Genomic DNA, 20,409 nt, shown 5'->3' with positions numbered 1-20,409 from the left:
TGGTCCTCGCAGATACCCCAGGAGCAACAGTGTCCCTAATTTGCTGGGAAGTGGCGGTGCGGTCCCCTACGGCACTGCGTAGGATCCTACGGTCTTGGCGTGCATCCGTGCGTCGCTGCGGTCCGCTCCGAGGTCGACGGGCACGTGCACCTTCCGCCGACCACTGGCGACAACATCGATGTATTGTGGAGACCTCACGCCCCACGTGTTGAGCAATTCGGCGGTACGTCCACCCGGCCTCCCGCATGCCCACTCTACGCCCTCGCTCAAAGTCCGTCAACTGCACATACGGTTCACGTCCACGCTGTCGCGGCATGCTACCAGTGTTAAAGACTGCGATGGAGCTCCGTATGCCACGGCAAACTGGCTGACACTGACGGTGGCGGTGCACAAATGCTGCGCAGCTAGCGCCATTCGACGGCCAACACCGCGGTTCCTGGTGTGTCCGCTGTGCCCAGCGTGTGATCATTGCTTGTAGAGCCCTCTCGCAGTGTCGGGAGCAATGTGTTCTTTTTTTCCATTTCCAGGAGTGTAGTTGTAACTTAACATCAACAAATTCTTCACACATTGTACAAAAAGTCAATTTCTTTCGTCAGTCCAACATATTTTTTACATTTGCGGTGTCTGTTCTTTAGGACATGACCGATCGAACAGACGCCGCATGTACAAAATTAAGGCGAAAGCGACCAGTGACTCCTTCAGTGCTGATGTACACGACGCTGAAATATTACGGGAATCGGAGAGATGCCGAGGAAAATGAGGCTACGATCAACAGTCTGTGGCCTCAATTGGGCCTTGCAGGAGGCTTGTTAGAGTAGTCCATGCGGTTATGATATCACTGTGTCCAGAAGGCGTAGGGCGGAGCACACCTGCCTAGTATGCACGGAACCATGATTTGAATCGAAGCCAACACATATTTTTTTACTTGCCCCATTGTTATTGTTATTGATTGCGTGCCTCAGTGATACAAATAGCCGTACCCTAGGTGCAACCACAACGGAGGGTTATCTGTGGAGAGGCCAGACAAACGTGTGGTTCCTGAAGAGGGGTAGCAGCCTTTTCAGTAGTTCAGGGGCAACAGTCTGGATGATTGACCGATCTGGCCTTGTAACATTAACCAAAACGGCCTTGCTGTGCTGGTACTGCGAACGGCTGAACACAAGGGGAAACTACAGCTGTAATTTTTCTCGAGGGCATGCAGCTTTACTGTATGATTAAATGATAATGGCGTCGGATAAAATATTCCCGAGGTAAAATAGTCCCCCATTCGGATCTCCGATCGGGGACTACTCAGGAGGTCGTCGTTATCAGGAAAAAGAAAACTGGCGTACTGCGGATCGGAGCGTGGAATGTCAGATCCCTTAATCGGGCAGGTAGGTTAGAAAACTTAATAAGGGAAATGGATAGGTTAAAGTTAGATATAGTGGGAATTAGTGAAGTTTGGTGGCAGGAGGAACAACACTACTGGTCAGGTGAATACAGGGTTATAAATACGAAATCAAATAGGGGTAATGCAGGAGTAGCTTTAATAATGAATAGGAAAATAGGAGTGTGGGTAAGTTACTACAAACAGCATAGTGAACGCATTATTGTGGCCAAGATAAACACGAAGAGCACACCTACTACAATAGTGCAAGTTTATATGCCAACTACCTCTGTATATGATGACGATATTGATGCAATGTATGATGAGATAAAAGAAATTATTCAGGTAGTGATGGGAGACGAAAATTTAATAGTCATGGGTGACTGGAATTTGAGAGTAGGAAAAGGGAGAGAAGGAAACATAGTAGGTGAATATGGATTGGGGGAAAGAAATGAAAGAGGAAGCCGTCTGGTAGAATTTTGCACTGAGCATAACTTAATCATAGCTAACACTTGGTTCAAGAATCATAAAAGAGGGTTGTACACATGGAAGAATCCTGGAAATACTAGAAGGTATTAGATAGATTATATAATGATAAGACATTTAGGAACCAGGTTTTAAATTGTAAGACATTTCCAGGGGCAGGTGTTGACTCTGACCACAATCTATTGGTTATGAGTTTTAGATTAAAACTGAAGAAACTGCAAAAAAGTGGGAATTTAAGGAGATGGGATCTGGACAACACGATGACACCAGAGGTTGTACAGAGTTTCAGGGAGAGCATAAGGGAACAGTTGTCACAAATGGGGAAAAGAAATAGAGTAGAAGAAGAATGGGTAGCTCTGAGGGATGATGTAGTGAAGGCAGCAGAGGATCAAGTAGGTAAAAAGGCGAGGGCAAGTAAAAATCCTTGGGTAACAGAAGAAATATTGAATTCCATTGAAGAAAGGAGAAAATATAAAAATGCAGTAAATGAAGCAGCCAAAAAGGAATACAAAAGTCTCAAAAATTAGATCGACAGGAAGTGCAAAATGGCAAAGCAGGGATGGCTAGAGGACAAATGTAAGGATGTAGAGGATTATTACACTAGGGGTAAGATAGATAATGCCTACAGGAAAATTAAATAGACATATTGAGGAAAGAGAACCACTTATATGAACACAAGAGCTCACACGGAAACCCAGTTCTAAGCAAAAAAGGTAAAACAGAAAGATGGAAGGAGTATATAGAGGGTCTATAAAAGGGCGATGTACTTGAGGACAATATTATGGAAATGGAAGAGGATGTAGATGAAGATGAAATGGGAGATACGATACTGCGTGAAGGATTTGACAGAGCACTGAAAGACCTGAGTCGAAACAAGGCCCCTGGAGTATACAACATTCCATTGGAACTACTGACGGCCTTGGGAGAGCCAGTCCTGACAAAACTCTACCATCTGGTGAGCAAGATGTATGAGACAAGCAAAATACCCTCAGACTTCAAGAAGAATATAATAATTCCAATCCCAAAGAAAGCAGGTGTTGACAGATGTGAAAAATTAACGAACCATCTGTTTAATAAGCCACAGCTGCAAAATACTAACACGAATTCTTTACAGACGAATGGATAAACTAGTAGAAGCCGACCTCGGGGAAGATCAGTTTGGATTCCGTAGAAATACTGGAACACGTAAGGCAATACTGACATTACGACTTATCTTAGAAGAAAGATTAAGGAAAGGGAAATATACGTTTCTAGCATTTGTAGACTTAGAGAAAGCTTTTGACAATTTTGACTGGAATACTCTCTTTAAAATTCCACAGATGGCAGGGGTAAAATACAGGGAGCGAAAGGCTATTTACGATTTGTACAGAAACCAGATGGCAGTTATAAGAATCGAGAGGCGTGAAAGGAAGGCAGTGGTTGGGAAGGGAGTGAGACAGGTTTGCAGCCTATTCCCGATGTTATTCAATCTGTATATTGAGCAAGCAGTAAAGGAAACAAAAGAAAAATTCGGAGTAGGTCCATGGAGAAGAAATAAAAACTTTGAGGTTCACCGATGGCATTGTAATTCTGTCAGAGACAACAAAAGACTTGGAAGAGCAGTTGAATGGAATGGACAGTGTCTTGAAACGAGGATACAAGATGAACATCAACAAAAGCAAAAGGAGGATAATGGAATGTAGTCCAATTAAGTTGGGTGATGCTGAGGGAATTAGATTAGGAAATGAGACACTTAAAGTAGTAAAGGAGTTTTGCTATTTGAGGAGGAAAATAACTGATGATGGTCGAAGTAGAGAGGATATAAAAAGTAGACTGGCAATGGCAAGAAAAGCGTTTCTGAAGAAGAGAAATTTCTTAACGTCGAGTATATATTTAAGTGTCAGAAAGTCGTTTCTGAAAGTTTTTGTATTGGAGTATAGCCATGTATGAAAGTGAAACATGGACGATAAATAGTTTGACCAAGAAGAGAATAGCAGCATTCGAAATGTAGTGCTACAGAAGAATGCTGAAAATTAGATGGGTACATCACATAACTAATGAGGCGGTATCGAATAGAATTGGGGAGAAGAGGATTTTGTGGCACAACTTGACGAGAAGAAGGGACCGGTTGGTAGGACATGTTTTGAGGCATCAAGGGATTACACATTTACCATTGGAGGGCAGCGTGGAGGGTATAAATCATAGAGGGTGACCTAGAGATGAATACACTACGCAGATTCAGAAGGACGTAGGTTGCCATAAGTACTGGGAGATGAATAAGTTTGCACAGGATAGAGTAGCATGGGGAGCTGCATCAAACCAGTCTCAGGACTGAAGACCACAACACCAACATTTATATAAACCAATGCCCACTGGCAGGTAATGTCTTCAATTACTTTCAGTCTCGAAAAAACGTTTTTAATATTCAAAATATTATTTCCACAGCTGTTTTGGGAGTAGGGACTGGAAAAAAGCTGAAACGTGCTGCACAATTTTCGAAAGTTCTCAATATTCGGCTTCAGAACGACTGTTTATGAAATCATGTCATCTATCAAATACAGTTTTCCGTCATATTGTTAGTGTGGTCTCCGATTTCAGCTGTTAACTGAGAAACATGTTTATGCGATTGGCTTAATCAATCTTCAGCCACGTTTGAATCGCTCTCTATAGTCATAACACATAATATCAATAAGGACGCCACAACCACGATCATTTGAATGCATGGTATACTACTCAAGAGGAGCGAAGATGAAGATCAAGATGCCTTTGCCACCACAATCGGCGATCGCCTGAAGTGCTGCCAACTTGCTTTTCTCACTCCCAATTTATGCCCAGTTTCGATTCCATTCCGCTAGGTAACACTTGACAGCGCCGAACAACAACTTGATTTGAAAGTCCAAAAATATGGGTTTTTACTGTTTTATTAATTTGCAACCAGGGGTTGAAATAAAGCATTAAACGGTGTAGAATCCGGATGAACGGGCTGATTTAGTAACCCTAGCTGCAGTACGAAGACCAGTTTCTCTGACGTCACTCCAAGTGCCACCCCAGTGTATGCCATTCGCTGATGCTGGAAGGACGTCGTTAGCTACAACAGATATCTACCTGCCCGTAACATACACTACAAAATCCTATTCTGTAGCTAGAGACTAATCCGATGCAACCAGAAGCTATCTACAAAAATAATGTTGGCTTTTTGAACGGAGAAGAAATGAAAAAATTATTCTTGAGAAACGAGTTACCAAAACTGGGCCGAAGAATCTACATTCTTGAGTTGTGTGTAACAGAGAAGTTACCTTTTGTTCTCAGCACAGTTCTCACCATGCAGTATAGCTTCTGCTGACGTTTGCAGTATTACTGCAGTTGCGGTTGCCCGTGTAGCCAGAGATAAGTAAGTCTAAATGCTTCATATTATTTTGGAATGCTTATTGCTATTTTCGAACAGGCCTACTCCTTTTCAAGGGATCGCTTAATAAGGAACAGACATGCTTTCTCCCTTCTTCTTTCGTTCTTCCCAAATTCTCTTCATATGCTCGCCGTGTTGTCTCTTCCGACCATTTATTTGCTGTTCTCTTCCGTGTATGTTTTTGTTAAAGTGTATGTTTGTATGATGTTTATGCACTGTTACTGGTTATTTATATTAACCTGTGTCATTATTACCTCTTTAATGTCTTTTTCTGCTTAAATGATCCACTTTGTCCTGTTTTTGCTCTCATTGGCTATCATGAGGGTTTGCATTTTATGTATGTTCCTTTTCATCCTGTGGATGTGACAATCAGATTACATTCTTCCTTTTCTCGCAGTGGTTGTGCCAGTTTTTAGATCTGCATGGGTGTGTGTGATGTCCTTAGCATAAGTTAGTTTAAGATAAATTAAGTCGTGTGTAGGCTTAGGGACCGATGACCTAAGGAGTTTGGTCCCAGAAGATCTTACCACAGATTTACAATTTATTCAAGTTTCCTCTCGAGGAACTGCACGAAATACCGGTCAAAATATTTTTCTGAGAATGATCTTTTCCTGCTTTTTACTCTCTTTTATTGTTTTTTATCCAGATCCTTCCTCCTTAAATTCCCACCTATTTGCAATTTTTTTAAATCTACAATTCATAACCAATAAATTGTTGTCAGAGTGTACATTTGCCACTGGAAATGTCTTCCAATTGAAAATATGGTTTCGAAATCTCTTACTTACGATTATATAATCAATGTAAAACCTTCTCGTGTATCTGGGTCTCTTCCACGTACACAGCCTTCTTCCGTGATTCTTAAACCAAGTATTAGCTGTGACAAAATTATTCTTTGTGCAAAATACTAGAGCGCAGCTTCCTCTTTCATTCCTTTCCCCCGTTCCACATTCACCTACTATTTTTCCTTTCCCTCCTTTTCCTAGGATCGAATTCCAGTTCCCTTTGACTATTAAATTTTCGTTTCCATTAAATGTATGTATTATCCTTTTATCTCGTCATACATTTCTTCAATCTCTAGTTGGCATATAAACTCGTACTACTGTGGCGAGTGTGGGCTTCATTTCTATCTCGGCTATAATAATGTGTTCGCTATGGCCTTCATAACTTATCCTTGTTCCTTTATTTTTTTTCTTGCTATTTGGTTTTGCATTTATAAACCTGTATTCACCTGACCAGAAGTCCTATTCCTCCTGCCACCGAATATAACTAACTACAGTTGTATTTAATTTTAACCTATCCATGTCTCTTTTTAAATTTTTCTAGCCAACCTGTCAGATTAAGAGGTCTGCCATTCCACGCTCCGGTCCGTAGAACATCAGTTTCGTTTCTTCTGATAGCGACATCCTCCTGAGTAGGCTTCCCCCGGAGATCCGAAAAGGGAACTGTTTTACCTCTGGAATACTTTACTCGAGACAATAGCATCGTCATATTACCATACAGTAGTGCTGCATGCCCTCGGGAAAAATTACGCCTGTGGTTTCCCCTTGGGTTCAGCCGTTGGTAGTACCAGCACAGCAAGGCCGTTTTGGTTGATGTTGCAAGGCCAGATCACTCTATCATCCAGCTGTCGCCCCTGGAACTACTAAAATGATTGCCCCCCCCCCCCCCCCTCTCAGGAGCTAAGCGTTTGTCTCGTCTCTCAACAGATACCCCTCCATTATTCTTGTACCTATCGCTGAGGCACACAAGCATCTCCACCAACGGTGAGGTCCGTGGTTCATGGGTGGAGGGGGGGGGGGGAGGTGGACTGCTTATTAGAAGGATTTGAGGAAACAGATTTTATTTCCGAAACGAATCCCTCTTTTTGCAGTGTAGTGTGTGCTGTTTTGAGCGTTGGCTGCGTGAGGGAAATGTTGTCCCTGACTAGAGTATTTATTGGCATTTAGACATCGATGGATGTCAATCGGCAGATCAGACGTAATTTCAAGCGAGATCTAGGGAAATACAATGGCGTCATGTTGTACGCGAAGAACGTTGCACGAATAATCAGTCAGATCCTGGTACGATTTTAATGTACAGAAGTGTAATGTTGTACTCTTCACAAATCTTAAAAAAGCAATCAACTCACTCAAATACCCAAGAGCAACAATTTGTAGGAATATTAAATGGAACGATAACACAGAGTCAGTCGTTGAATTGCCCGTATCCTGAGACAATGAAATCAGTTTGGTAAGGAGATTCTTTCAAACCTTTCGAGCGACCCTGCCTAGAATAATGTTCAGGTGTGTGGGAGACATCGGAAATACAACAGACACGGATTATTGACTCTATGCATAGAAGGGCAGTAGTCGAAAGTTTGTTGGCGCATGAGAGATGTAGAAAAACTTGACCTGATGCACGCCAGTTGTCGCCGAAAAAGTTACCCCAAGGTTTCAGGAAATAACATTATGTGAAGAATTCCGAAATATATCCAAAGCTCTAAGCAACACTGCAACAGAAGTGACGACAGCGCACCCAGAGGTATTTACGCCATCATTCTACTGACCCATACCATGAATGCAACAGGAAGAAACCCTGGTAACTGCCACAGTGGAAAGTGCTGTCTCCCATGTACTTCACAGTGTTTTTTTCATAGCACAGTCGTTGATGTAGTGTTTCGAATCTGCCTGTCTGTAGCTCTTTCGTTGCTACAAGAAACATGCAGTTTACGTTTTTCTGGACGTATGAACAAACCCAAAATTGTTCATTTATTTATTCGTCTGTGAGAGTAACGTATTTGCGGACTGAATCTATGCATGACTTACAAGGTCTAACAAAAAGTGCTCGAGTACTATAGGATAGCGTCATTTGCTTTGGCAGACAGTCGGTACACAGTCAACGGTTTAGATCCCTTAACAGTTCTTTAGCTTTTGAGTACTGTTCTAACCTGTGTGAACGGTGTTAATATAATCCAACACCATAAAGAGTCGATCGGTTCTTCGACCCAGTTTAAGTTACAACAGTATGACAACCATCAGGGGAACCTAGGTTAATATGAGTAAATTCTTCTCGGTAGTGTCATTGCAAAAAATATAAAACACTGTGAAATATAAATTACGATACAGGCGTTTTGGCCATATTACAGGTATTTCAGGAACCTAGTTTGATTTCATCGACATATTCGTAACTTCTACGTTACAATACGTAATATCGCGGGAAACGTTCCATTATCTTTTTCACATTTGTCAAGGTTTCCGCGGATTCTATTAGATTGTTCTGTTCCAAAAAATCATAGTAGCAAACGAATCTAAACAATTTTCACTCCATACCAGAAAATAAATTAGTTACTTATTAAACTCTGATCAGAGTGTCCTAGTCCTGGGTCAGCATTCGACATCAGTCTAACACGACTAGATAAAATTCTGTGTAGGGCAGTTAGTGTGGCTGGATCAATGAAACCCACTCCAAATTAGGCTCTCGTAGTTGAGACACGAACGGCAAATACACAACAAACACAATCTAAAACCAAGATATAAATATAAAACGACGTACCCCAAAGGAACTATCCAAATGGTACCGATATCGGTAGATGTAATGTAAATGTGCAGAGAACTAAATGATTACAATGCCAGAAAAATTGGAAGGTTTATTCAGGACACAGATCTCCACATATTGAGCAAGTCAGTGAAATACTGGTACATCTCTGGCATTATACAGGCAGTTATTCGGCTTGGCACTGATTGACGGACTTGTTGGATGCCCCCTAGGGGACACGATCCATCTGGCGCGTTTGATCATCAAAATTTCGAACTGGCTGGAGGGACGTGCCCATAATCTTCCTAACGTTCGTAATTGTGGTGATCCCGTGACCTTGCTTGCCAAGATAGATTTTGGGCAAGTACGAAGACAAGCAGTAGAAAGTCTTGTCGTGTGCAGGCGGGTGTTATTCTGCTGAAATATAAGCCGTTGTAGGCATCGATGTAGATCTGTGGTTTAAGGGTGACGCGGATGACAGCGAAATTAGTCATTCTACGAAAAGGAATGGCGCCAGGAACCACCACTCCTGTGGTCAGCCAGTATGGCGGGGACCGTCACTTTGGAAACCTACCCCTCTCAGTAGCTTCTCCAGACACGTCTTCACTTGTCATCGTAGCAGATTCGTAGCGAGACTCACCACTGAAGACAATTCTGTTCTAGTCAATGAGATCCTAGGCTCAGGTGGTGTCTGGAAAGTTCCCAGACAGCGGTGATACACCAATGTCTTTTGCCCGCCACATGGCTCTAAATCCGTAATGATGGTCCGAGGCGACTTTTCTTTTCATAACAAGACCCCTCTGGTCGACATCCGGTGCACCCCTACAACACAGCGGTATGTCCACGATATTCTACGCCCGATCTGCTGGCATTCCATCCCGGTCTTACATTTCACAAAGATAATGCGCACCAATACCCGGCGATAGTTCTCACTGCTTGTCTTCGTGCATAATAAACCCTCCCTTTGGCCAGAAAGCTCGCCGAATACTTTTCCAGTTGAAAACATTTGGAAAATTATGACCAGGGACCGCCAATCAGGCCTCCATAAAGGACAAAGGTGGGCCAACGCGTTATTGGCGTGCTCAGTCTGTGAATCTCTTTACCTTGAAAACATCATTCAGTTCTTCTGAAACTGTAATCAGATGTATGTCTGCAGGTTTACATCACATATACTGATGTCTGTACGATTCGGATAATTCCTTCGTGGTGGTTCGTATTTTTTGATGTAGTGTATACTGATTGTACGTTATTTTTAGAAGAACAGTTACAGGTCGTGAAAGACTACTGTAAGACCGTCAAACCTCTACGTGTTTTTCTCCACAACTAGATACGGGCCGAAAAACATACTTCTCCTCTCGCATCACCAGCGACCGTTATAAGAATTTCGAATGATTTTGTAAACTTTTGTGGAATCTGATACGATTTTGTAAAGTTTTGTTTTTGTCAGGCATGACACTGTGTTTTGAACAGAATTTGTAAATGTTTTGAATACTGCCCATTAAAGTGCTGTATGATATGTTAAAGCCGTTTTGACCTGATTGTTAATTCTTCAGGTACACGATTTTAGGGCAAGTACATTCCGATGTGTACTTAATCTTAGAAGTATTTGTACAACATGTGGGCAGTTAAGCCATACATCTTCGGTCTTGTACCACTCTGTATTTTGAGACAGAAGAAGGTCTTTTACCTTGAAACATGTCATACTTGCGAAGAATGTTACTGTCTTAAGAACAACAGTTTCTGCCCAGCCACTGACTGAACTGGCTCCAAATACCCCAACAGCCACCCCAGTGCGAACAATAAACAAAAGTCTTATGTTAACTTAGCATAAGTCATTTTATTTTTAAGTAACAATTGTATGTGTGTTTAAACGCATAAAGATGAGCAGACATGCTCGAAAGGTGTTGGAATATACTGCATTAATCATTAAACAAAAATTTACTGGTAGCAGAAAATACAAATAAGTAATCATCCAGTGGTTTACAGCATTATGAAGTAATATTAAAGTTCAGAACTAGGAATAATGGTGCTACCGTATACTGGACAGAAACTCTCTGCGGCATTCGTTGAAATGAAACGTCAGCTAGAACACGTACCTACGACACGGGAACTCAACATACCGTACAGCACATCATGAAATCCCAGATTCATTTTCGTGGCCTTGTCCCACGCCTTTACGTTCTCGGCACGTTAACTGGTATAGGACAATGTTGCTGAAATAGGGTGACCGTATGCCCTTCATGTTGCCACCTCACTCCTCGCAGGGATGTAGTTTGTGTACGCCGCCTGTCTGGGTCTAGTGTAATGCCTTCTGAGAGTCCGAGGACGTTCTCTTAATGTTCGAGAATCCTGTGACTGAGATGGGACTTTAGCTACCAACTCAGTATTCACCCAGTCGGATGTGGGATAATGCCTAAAAGCCACATTTGGACTGTCCGGCACATAGCCCCTCATCGTTAATTCGCCGGTCGGATTTGGTTCGGGTGCGACGCTCCTCCCAGAATTCTAGAAATGCCGTACTACCACGCCGATGTATCCGGGCGGACAATACGGCCGCCGTATCTGTTGTGCTTTGACATCGGCTTCATATTGAAAAGGTGGTTTTGTGTTCAAAGTGCCGCTTTTGGCAAGTGGTCCCTGCACTCAAAATTAGTGGAAGTGCGGCTTTTCTCCACGAGGCATATTCAGTGTTAAAATGGCAGGGCGAGTGAGGCGGTCCACGAACTAGAGGACTGGTACCGAAGTGTTAAATTGTCATTAGCACCTCAGGAGACGACGTACGTCCTGCTGAAAGGGAACCTGTAAGAAACCCCAAAATAAAAATGTTGAACGATTAAGAGAAGCGCAGCAATGAGATATCTATACCCGGGCCGGTAAAGCATGTCCCTTCAGAGCTCGCGGGTGGTTGGCTACACTGCGATTGCGAGGTTGCAATAACTGCCACCGCCTACGCCCACAACTGTGAAGTACGTTTTCTAAATGTAAGCTACAATCAACGGTTATACGTAAGTGCAACAACGTACGTTTTTCTAACAATGGAAAGAACGACGACGGAGACTAAGCGTTTGATACTATATTAAACCGGGAAATAAAAACACCCGAAGATAATGACAATATTTATGAAACGTCGTTCCAAATTGTTACCGTAATAGCTGCATGTAAAACGTCGGATAATAACGTAAATCCAAGCATACCAAATAACACGCTATACACACTCATAGAAAGAAATAAAGCAAAACATGCATAGCCTACCCGATTTCAGAGAGAAAAATAATTAATCCTGTATACATTTACACTCACCAATTATACGATGTCAATGATACAATTCCATCCAGTTCTACTCCACTGTCATCGCAATCGACGCCAATACCGTTGTCTTCATCATATTCATCATTAAGAGAAATCATTAACTGTGCATTTTCATTTATAATAGCATCTATAGTCCGTGCTTCTCTTAACAGTTTAGAAACATGGTCTACTTTTCTCCTCCATGAGGTAGCGTCTAAAATAGCAAGACCTTCATGTATAAAAAAGCCTTGTTGATACTTCTAATGTATGCCTTGACTTCACTCCAAACCAGTTCAATTTGATTAAAATTACAGCGATAAGGCGGTAGCCTAATTACCAAGTGACCCAGTTCACTTGAAATTCATCTACAACGTATTTAGGCGTCAAAGGCTTATTTTGTTTCAAGAGCGAGTATAACAGCAGATTTGCCATGCTTATGTCCGCAGCTATGTCTCTCGCCCACTTAATTTTACGGTCACTAGTAGTGGGAGTTTTGTCTAAAATCACGGAATGATATGGTGCATTGTCCATCACAAAAACTGTCGAACACTAAATTGGAGCAACAAATTTTTAAACCACAATAGAAACCGTGGATGATCCATATCCTCATGATACTCATGTTACTTTCGGTCGAAAAACTATAAGTCCTTCAGGCACAAAGCCGTCTGAAGATCCGGCATGGGCCACAATTAATCGGGATCCTCTTCCTGTTGGCTGATGACCGCTGCTATTCGGAGTATCATCTACCCAGCAATTCACAGCTGATTCTCCAGCGTTGACCCAGGTTTCATCTAACCATATGACAGAGTGTATGTCCTGTCCTACAATTTTGTGTAAGAAAATGGCACGACCTTAACGACATGAGCCTTAACTTTTTAAAATTGAAGCCCATGCTTTTTAATAACACCGTAAGTGACGTTTCCCCCCTGAGAAAAGTTCACTTTCGTTCGAAGAAATTAGCAACTTCGCTATTGTGGGGTATTCTTTCCTTTTATAGTATCCGTATATGTGCCGACGAATTGCATCTGATTGGAAAGAATCAATATCTGTAACAGGACGAAGCAGCTTTTTTTTTCTTTGCCTGAGTACTTAAAACCACACCGTTTCTTCCACAGGGGCTTTTTTCCACACTGTTTACTTCACTGTCTTGTAAGCCTTGATGTAGCACCCCTTTTCTTATAACTGTTCTTTCACTGTGTCCTAGAGTTTTCGAGGTACGCTCTAATACTGTATCGGCAGGAATTGACGAATGCCCATGAAGAGAAACAAATTCTTTTTCTTGCTCGTAAAACTCACGCGTCCTCCGTAGTAATTCCAAAGCCTGACTAGTTAATGGCACTTCACGGCATAGCGGATTGTCGCTTGGTGAACGACATCGTTCTGGTGAAGAAACGACAACTGTAGTCGAGGCGGTAACACAACACAACAGCAGGCGTTCGCGCACTGATGTACAATGTTAACACAGAAGCCGGCAACGTGGTACCGTCGACGTCGGAACCGGCTGTTGTTCGGTGCGATTATTGGTTCAAAAAACGCGGCGCCTCCAGTTCCTCACTTGTTCGTCACTCTTCCAACCCTTGGGGAGTGACCTTGAAGGGAAATGTTTCAGCGGCCCGGGTTTAGAGGTATTTCTGGACGAACGTCGAAACTTTGCAACATATAGTGAAAGCAGGCAGAAATTATAACGATGGCAATTTGGTGATTTCGGCTTCCGTTGGAAACAATCGAAGTATACCACCAATCAATCGTGGGCTATGGTGCGTGCGTTTTGGCTCGTAGATTTTACCTTGTGATGTCAGCCTCATTAGTGAGAAGCGTTCAACGAGAAATAGTACTAAGATTAACGGGCGCCTACAGCACTACCTCGAATGACGCTTTGTTAGTAATTCTTGGAATATGCACATTGCACTTGGAAATTAGGAAGAAGGGAGCCTTTCATTGGTTAAAGAAAGATAATGAAATGTAAGTATGAAGGATGCTTGGAACTGATGCCAATACGAAGAAATTAATAGAACTGTAGCAAAATTCATGGGACACTTCAGACACAGGCAGGGGAACCTACGAATTCCTCCCTAACAAAATCAGAAGACAGGTGAATGACAAGCGCGCTTACGGCAGTGTGTGCTCGCTAGAACACACATTCTATGAATGCGTGCTCTATGAAGATGCGGGGGGTACTCGACCTCAGGTATTAAAGATGTTGAATCCCAAACCAAGCTCTAAGGAGCGAGACAACCTGGCTCCTGTTGGACGATACTGCAGCCGCAATATCCAGTAAGACCAAGGAAGACTTCACGAGGCATTCAACCGTGCTACCATCCAGGCTAGACAACATACTTATAGATGGAGAGAAGATATCTGAGGTCGGCGACCACCGAATGGTATAGTGTCCCAAGAATTTATGTTGCGTTGGTGCAAGTAGTCATGAAGTTTGGACTTTAAGAACAACAGTGATGAGTGGAATCACTTGCTATTGTGGAAACACTGCTGACATACTGCCCGACGCCCAAGAAATCCATCAGACAACAATTCTTGACCGCGGTAGTATGAGGAAAGATCCAGTAGCCGAAACAATCATCTAATAGAAATGCACCAAATTAAATGAAGAAATAGAGAACAAATTCTGTAGTGCTCGTCGTAGATCTGTATTTGGGTAACTTGTTAACGGCTTCATTGTAGTTTTATGATGGTAGAAGTAGCAGTAGCATTTTAAAAAATTAATTATCAGAAATAGATAGTTGAATAATTATTTACTATCCAAGGAAATGTGATTTTATGGCTGTTTTTAGCTTTTCAGAATATAAGCTGTAATTATGAAGAATAAATCAATGAATATCCGGGCGGGTAAACCATCTTGAAACATTCTGAATCTATTAATCAGACAGAAACGCAACGTGGAATGGGAGAAGAGCATGCCTTAATAGAAAGACGTTACCCCATAACTGCCCATATTACTATACCAGAACCGCCAGTTCTCCACAATACTCAAGAACACCCTCATTGTGTAAGGCCCAGGTGGGAACTGCGACAGCGTAAGCACATTGGAGCGTTTCAGTTAATAACTCCGGGGAGGCAGGTAGCACTTAGCGTCATGGGTGGGGCAGTATCCTGCACACCCACGAAGTTTGTATTACAAGTGACGTGGTGATATATGAACAGTGCTGCGTTACGTCGTCACGGTTGCCGAAATCGCCTCGGTGTACAGGGATCTATCACGAGTCATCAATTCAGGGTGATGTACGAAGAAGAGGTAGTGAAGATTGCCCACTGAAACATGGTGTTAGGAACTATCAACTGTGGACTCATTAAATACGTTAGTTTCGAAAAATTAAGGTAATACTAGGAATAACGCCACAATGTCGAAAAGTGTATTACTATTCGGCGGTTGTAACATAAGCTAGGCCTGGGAAGAGAAGATTCAACCTAAATGAATCGTGTATAGGTAGCGTGAGCATGAAGTTGAGGTACGAGGGTAGGACGAAATGCTTGTACTTTCAGATTCATGCCTTCACCTGAAGTGAGCACCCAAACACATATTTTTTCGTGATGAAAATTTTCGTATCAGTCTATAGAAAAAAGTGTAACAAATAATCAAATAACTTTTTTAATACCTTACTTAAAATGTTTTTTATTCAGATCGTTAATTATGTGAAGTGTTTTTATCGACTTGAGGGTCAAATAAAAATACTTTGTTGTACAAAAATCAAAATGTTTAAGTTAGCAGAGTCCAATTACTGGGTTTTACACTGAATAGAGAATTCAAAATTGATAAACAATTCTTTCCCTCGCTTTAGTTCTCTAGCAAGGTCATTCCTTCTAACGCTTTCCCACTCTTCATTTTAGAACAATAGTCCGATACTTTTTTCAACTGCATACAGCCGTTGCACCATAATTCACACGCAGACAAATAAAGCATCTGAAAAGCCGGATACTTTCTTTGCTTAACAAAGTAAACGTAGCCTGTAGACTCAACCCTAGTAGGTACAATAACGTAAATTAACAGGAAAGAATATTAAAAGAGTACAACACATTACACAAAAAGATTATTTTATTTATTATTCTCCAACCCTTTAAAACCACTGAACACGAAAGATGGTTTTACAGTTTCGTAATGTTACATTAAATTCACGTTTCCCAATGTACAACATTTTCAAGTATCTACAATAAAGAAAAATACGTGGTTCACTATACCCTTTGGTTTCAGTTAAATTGTGAAAGTAACTATGAGATTAGAAAAAAATTAGTGAAACATACGTGTTACTCTACAGTATTGTGGACCTAGATACATCATATACCCTAACAAATCTCAGTGAGCGTAAGCGTCGTGTATACTAACCTATTTACTAAATGCTGACGGTGAACATAATTTTTATTACATCTTCAGCATCTCATAAATCTGTAGCAGTAAATTACCTCCAAAGACGCTGATAAAATAACTGATCTACATAATGTCCTTTTCTCATCAGTGACTCTAAAACGTTCAATCTAAGTTAAATATACAGTAATCTTACAGATTCATCTGTGCAGACGATTTGCGATAGTCTTGGTATGAATGCAGAATGAAATGGCACCAAGCAAGAGCTTGCCGCAAATGACCGCCCTTGAGCAGTACAACGAAAATGGTTCAAATGGCTCTGAGCACTATGGAACTCAACTTCTATAGTCATCAGTCCCCTAGAACTGAGAACTACCTAAACCTAAGTAACCTAAGGACAACACACAACACCCAGCCATCACGAGGCAGAGAAAATCCCTGCCCCCGCCGGGAATCGAACCCGGGAACACGGGCGCGGGAAGGCATTACAACAGCTCAGTCGTGTGTGACAGCGGTTCTTCGGAGTTTGACACGTAACATAAGACGCATTAGTCAACAAGGAATAATTCGCAAATATGGATTTAATGATAGGCACTTTATACTGATTGCTTATTCACTTCCTCGTCAGCTATCATAATTCAATATAAGTAAAATAATTAGTAATGAAATCATGACCAGGAAACCGCCATCATCAAAAGGCTACCTGTAGAAACTATGGGAAAATATGAGAAAAATAAGAAAGGATCTTTTTCGAGATTAATAAAACTATTTTTTACACTTAAATTGAAGGTTCCTTAGGTAATATTTCTCCAATGATTCTATATAATGTTCCTACGATACCACTACGGTGCTGAACACATTGAAGCCCAAAGAAATTGGTACAGGCATGCGTATTCATATACAGAGATATTTAAACAGGCAGAACACGGCGCTGCTGTCGACAACGCCTAATTAAGGCAACAAGTGCCTGGCGCAGTTGTTAGATCAGTTACTGCTGCTACAATGACAGGTTATTGGCAGGTTCTCAAGATTTAAGTGAATATGACCGTGGTGTTATACTCGGCGCACGAACGATGGGACACGGCATCTCGTAGGTAGGCACCAAGTGGGGATTTCCCCGTACAACCATTTCACGAGCGTACCGTGAATATCGGGAATCCGGTAAATCATTAAATCTCCGACCTCGCTGCGGCTGGAAAAAGATCCTGCAAGAACGGGGCCAACAACAATTACAGAGAATCGTTCAACGTGTCAAAAGTGCAACCCTTCCGCAAATTTCTGTAGATATTAATGCTGGGCCGTCAACAAGTGTCAGCGTGTGCACCATGCAATTTAACATAACTGATATGGGTTCCCGGCGCCCAAGGCCAACTCGTGTTCCCTTGATTACTGCACGACACTAAGCTTTAGGCCTCAACTGGGTACATCGACCTTGGACTGTTGATGACTGGAAACATGTTGCCTGGTCGGACTAGTCTCGTTTGAAATTGAATCGGGCAGATGGACGTGTACGGATATGGAGAAAACCTAATGAAATCACCGATTCTACATGTCAGCAGAGGACTGTTCAAGCTGGTGGAGGTGCTATCATGACGTGGAGCGTGTGCAGTTGGAATGTCAGGGGACCCCAGGTACGTCTAAATACTACTCTGACAGTGTGATAAGTACATAAGCATCCTGTTAGATCACCTGCATTCATTCATGTCCATTATGCATTCCGACGGACTGGGGTAATTCCAGCAGAACAATGCGACACCCTACACTTCCAGAATTGCTCCAGGAACACTCTTCTTAATATAAACACTTTCGCTGGCAACCAAACTACCCAGACATGAACATTATTGAGCATTTCTGGGTTACCTTGCACACGTGCTGTTCAAAAGAGGTCTTCGCCGCCTGTTACTCTTACGGATTCATGGACAGTCCTACAGGATTCATGGTGTCAGTTTCCTCCTGCACTATTTCAGACTTTAGTCGAGTCAATGCAACGTCGTGTTGCGACACTTGTACGTGGTCGCGGGGCCCTACACGTTAATACGCAGGTGTACAAATTTCTTTTGTTATTCGGTGTAAATGCAATATTTTGCTTGAAAGTATCCATATAGGAAAGTGACAAGCGGTCTCCGTGGCCTTGAGGTAGTGTCATTGACTGATAATCAAAACAAGTCCGAGTTTGATTCTAGCACGTGCATGAATTCAGAATAAAAATTGTTGCCAATTTTGCGAAGGGCCTTGTCAAAGAGGATGGAGAAATGGACTGAAGCTTCGAGCACCTTCCTTCCCTCGGGGTGGGAAAATGTCCCTGTAAGGTGTAGCATCCAGAAAGAAGATGCAGAAGTGGGACTCTGTAGGAATTTCAAGAACGGCGATCAGGCTGTGAGCATGGATGGATCCGTAAATTGTGTTGACATTGACAGCGAATATAACATAGTTGGTGATGTGGAAGAGATTGCGGCTATATCTAGTGGCACAAATCAACATCACGCACACATTTTTCACCTTCGTAATCGCCCTTATATTAACAGACCAGCTAGGTGTGTTGACATAGGGCTCGAGAAGGAACTGCTGACGGAGGCTGAAGCTTACTTTGTTTGGTTCCAGCTGCGTCTATAGCTCAGTTTTCAGTAGGCATGGCCTGCATGTTATTAGGTATATGAAGTGGAGGTTGGAAAAGCTTGTAGATGAGGGTAAAGTGGAGAGCGGTGGGGCCACTCATGCAAGAATCCCTGTTGCAACAGGTGTTAAGAGCTGCACATTTTCTTCGATTAATGTCTGCTGACACGTATCCGTGCTTCGAGGAAGCTTCTCTAACAAATCCTCTCTAAAAACGTTCAGGCATCTAAGGAATGAAGGAATATTACACACTCCAGTAAATGGAAAAAAGAACACATTGACACTGGTGTGTCAGACCCACCATACTTGCTCCGGACACTGCGAGCGGGCTGTACAAGCAAAGGTCACACGCACGGCACAGCGGACACACCAGGAACCGCGGTGTTGGCCGTCGAATGGCGCTAGCTGCGCAGCATTTGTTCACCGCCACCGTCAGTGTCAGCCAGTTTGCCGTGGCATACGGAGCTCCATCGCAGTCTTTAACACTGGTAGCATGCCGCGACAGCGTCGACGTGAACCGTATGTGCAGTTGACGGACTTTGAGCGAGGGCGTATAGTGGGCATGCGGGAGGCCGGGTGGACGTACCGCGGAATTGCTCAACACGTGTGGCGTGAGGTCTCCACAGTACATCGATGTTGTCGCCAGTGGTTGGCGGAAGGTGCACGTGCCCGTCGACCTGGGACCGGACAGCAGCGACGCACGGATGGACGCCGAGACCGTAGGATCCTACGCAGTGCCGTTGGATCGCTCCGCCACTTCCCAGCAAATTAGGGACACTGTTGCTCCTGGGGTATCGGCGAGGACCATTCGCAACCGTCTCCATGAAGCTGGGCTACGGTCCCGCACACCGTTAGGCCGTCTTCCGCTCACGCCCCAACATCGTGCAGCCCGCCTCCAGTGGTGTCGCGACAGGTGTGAATGGAGGAACGAATGGAGACGTGTCGTCTTCAGCGATGAGAGTCGCTTCTGCCTTGGTGCCAATGATGGTCGTATGCGTGTTTGGCGCCGTGCAGGTGAGCGCCACAATCAGGACTGCATACGACCGAGGCACACAGGGCCAACACCCTGCATCATGGTGTGGGAAGCGATCTCCTACACTGGCCGTACACCTCTGGTGATCGTCGAGGGGACACTGAATAGTGCACGGTACATCCAAACCGTCATCGAACCCATCGTTCTACCATTCCTAGACCGGCAAGGGAACTTACTGTTCCAACAGGACAATGCACGTCCGCATGTATCCCATGCCACCCAACGTGCTCTAGAAGGTGTAAGTCAACTATCCTGGCCAGCAAGATCTCCGGATCTGTCCTCCATTGAGCATGTTTGGGACTGGATGAAGCGTCCTCTCACGCGGTCTGCACGTCCAGCACGAACGCTGGTCCAACTGAGGCGCCAGGTGGAAATGGCATGGCAAGCCGTTCCACAGGACTACATCCAGC

This window comes from Schistocerca gregaria, chromosome 1, assembly GCF_023897955.1.
Source record: "Schistocerca gregaria isolate iqSchGreg1 chromosome 1, iqSchGreg1.2, whole genome shotgun sequence".
Lineage (NCBI taxonomy): Eukaryota > Metazoa > Arthropoda > Insecta > Orthoptera > Acrididae > Schistocerca > Schistocerca gregaria.
Note: the sequence above shows the minus strand (reverse complement) of the source record.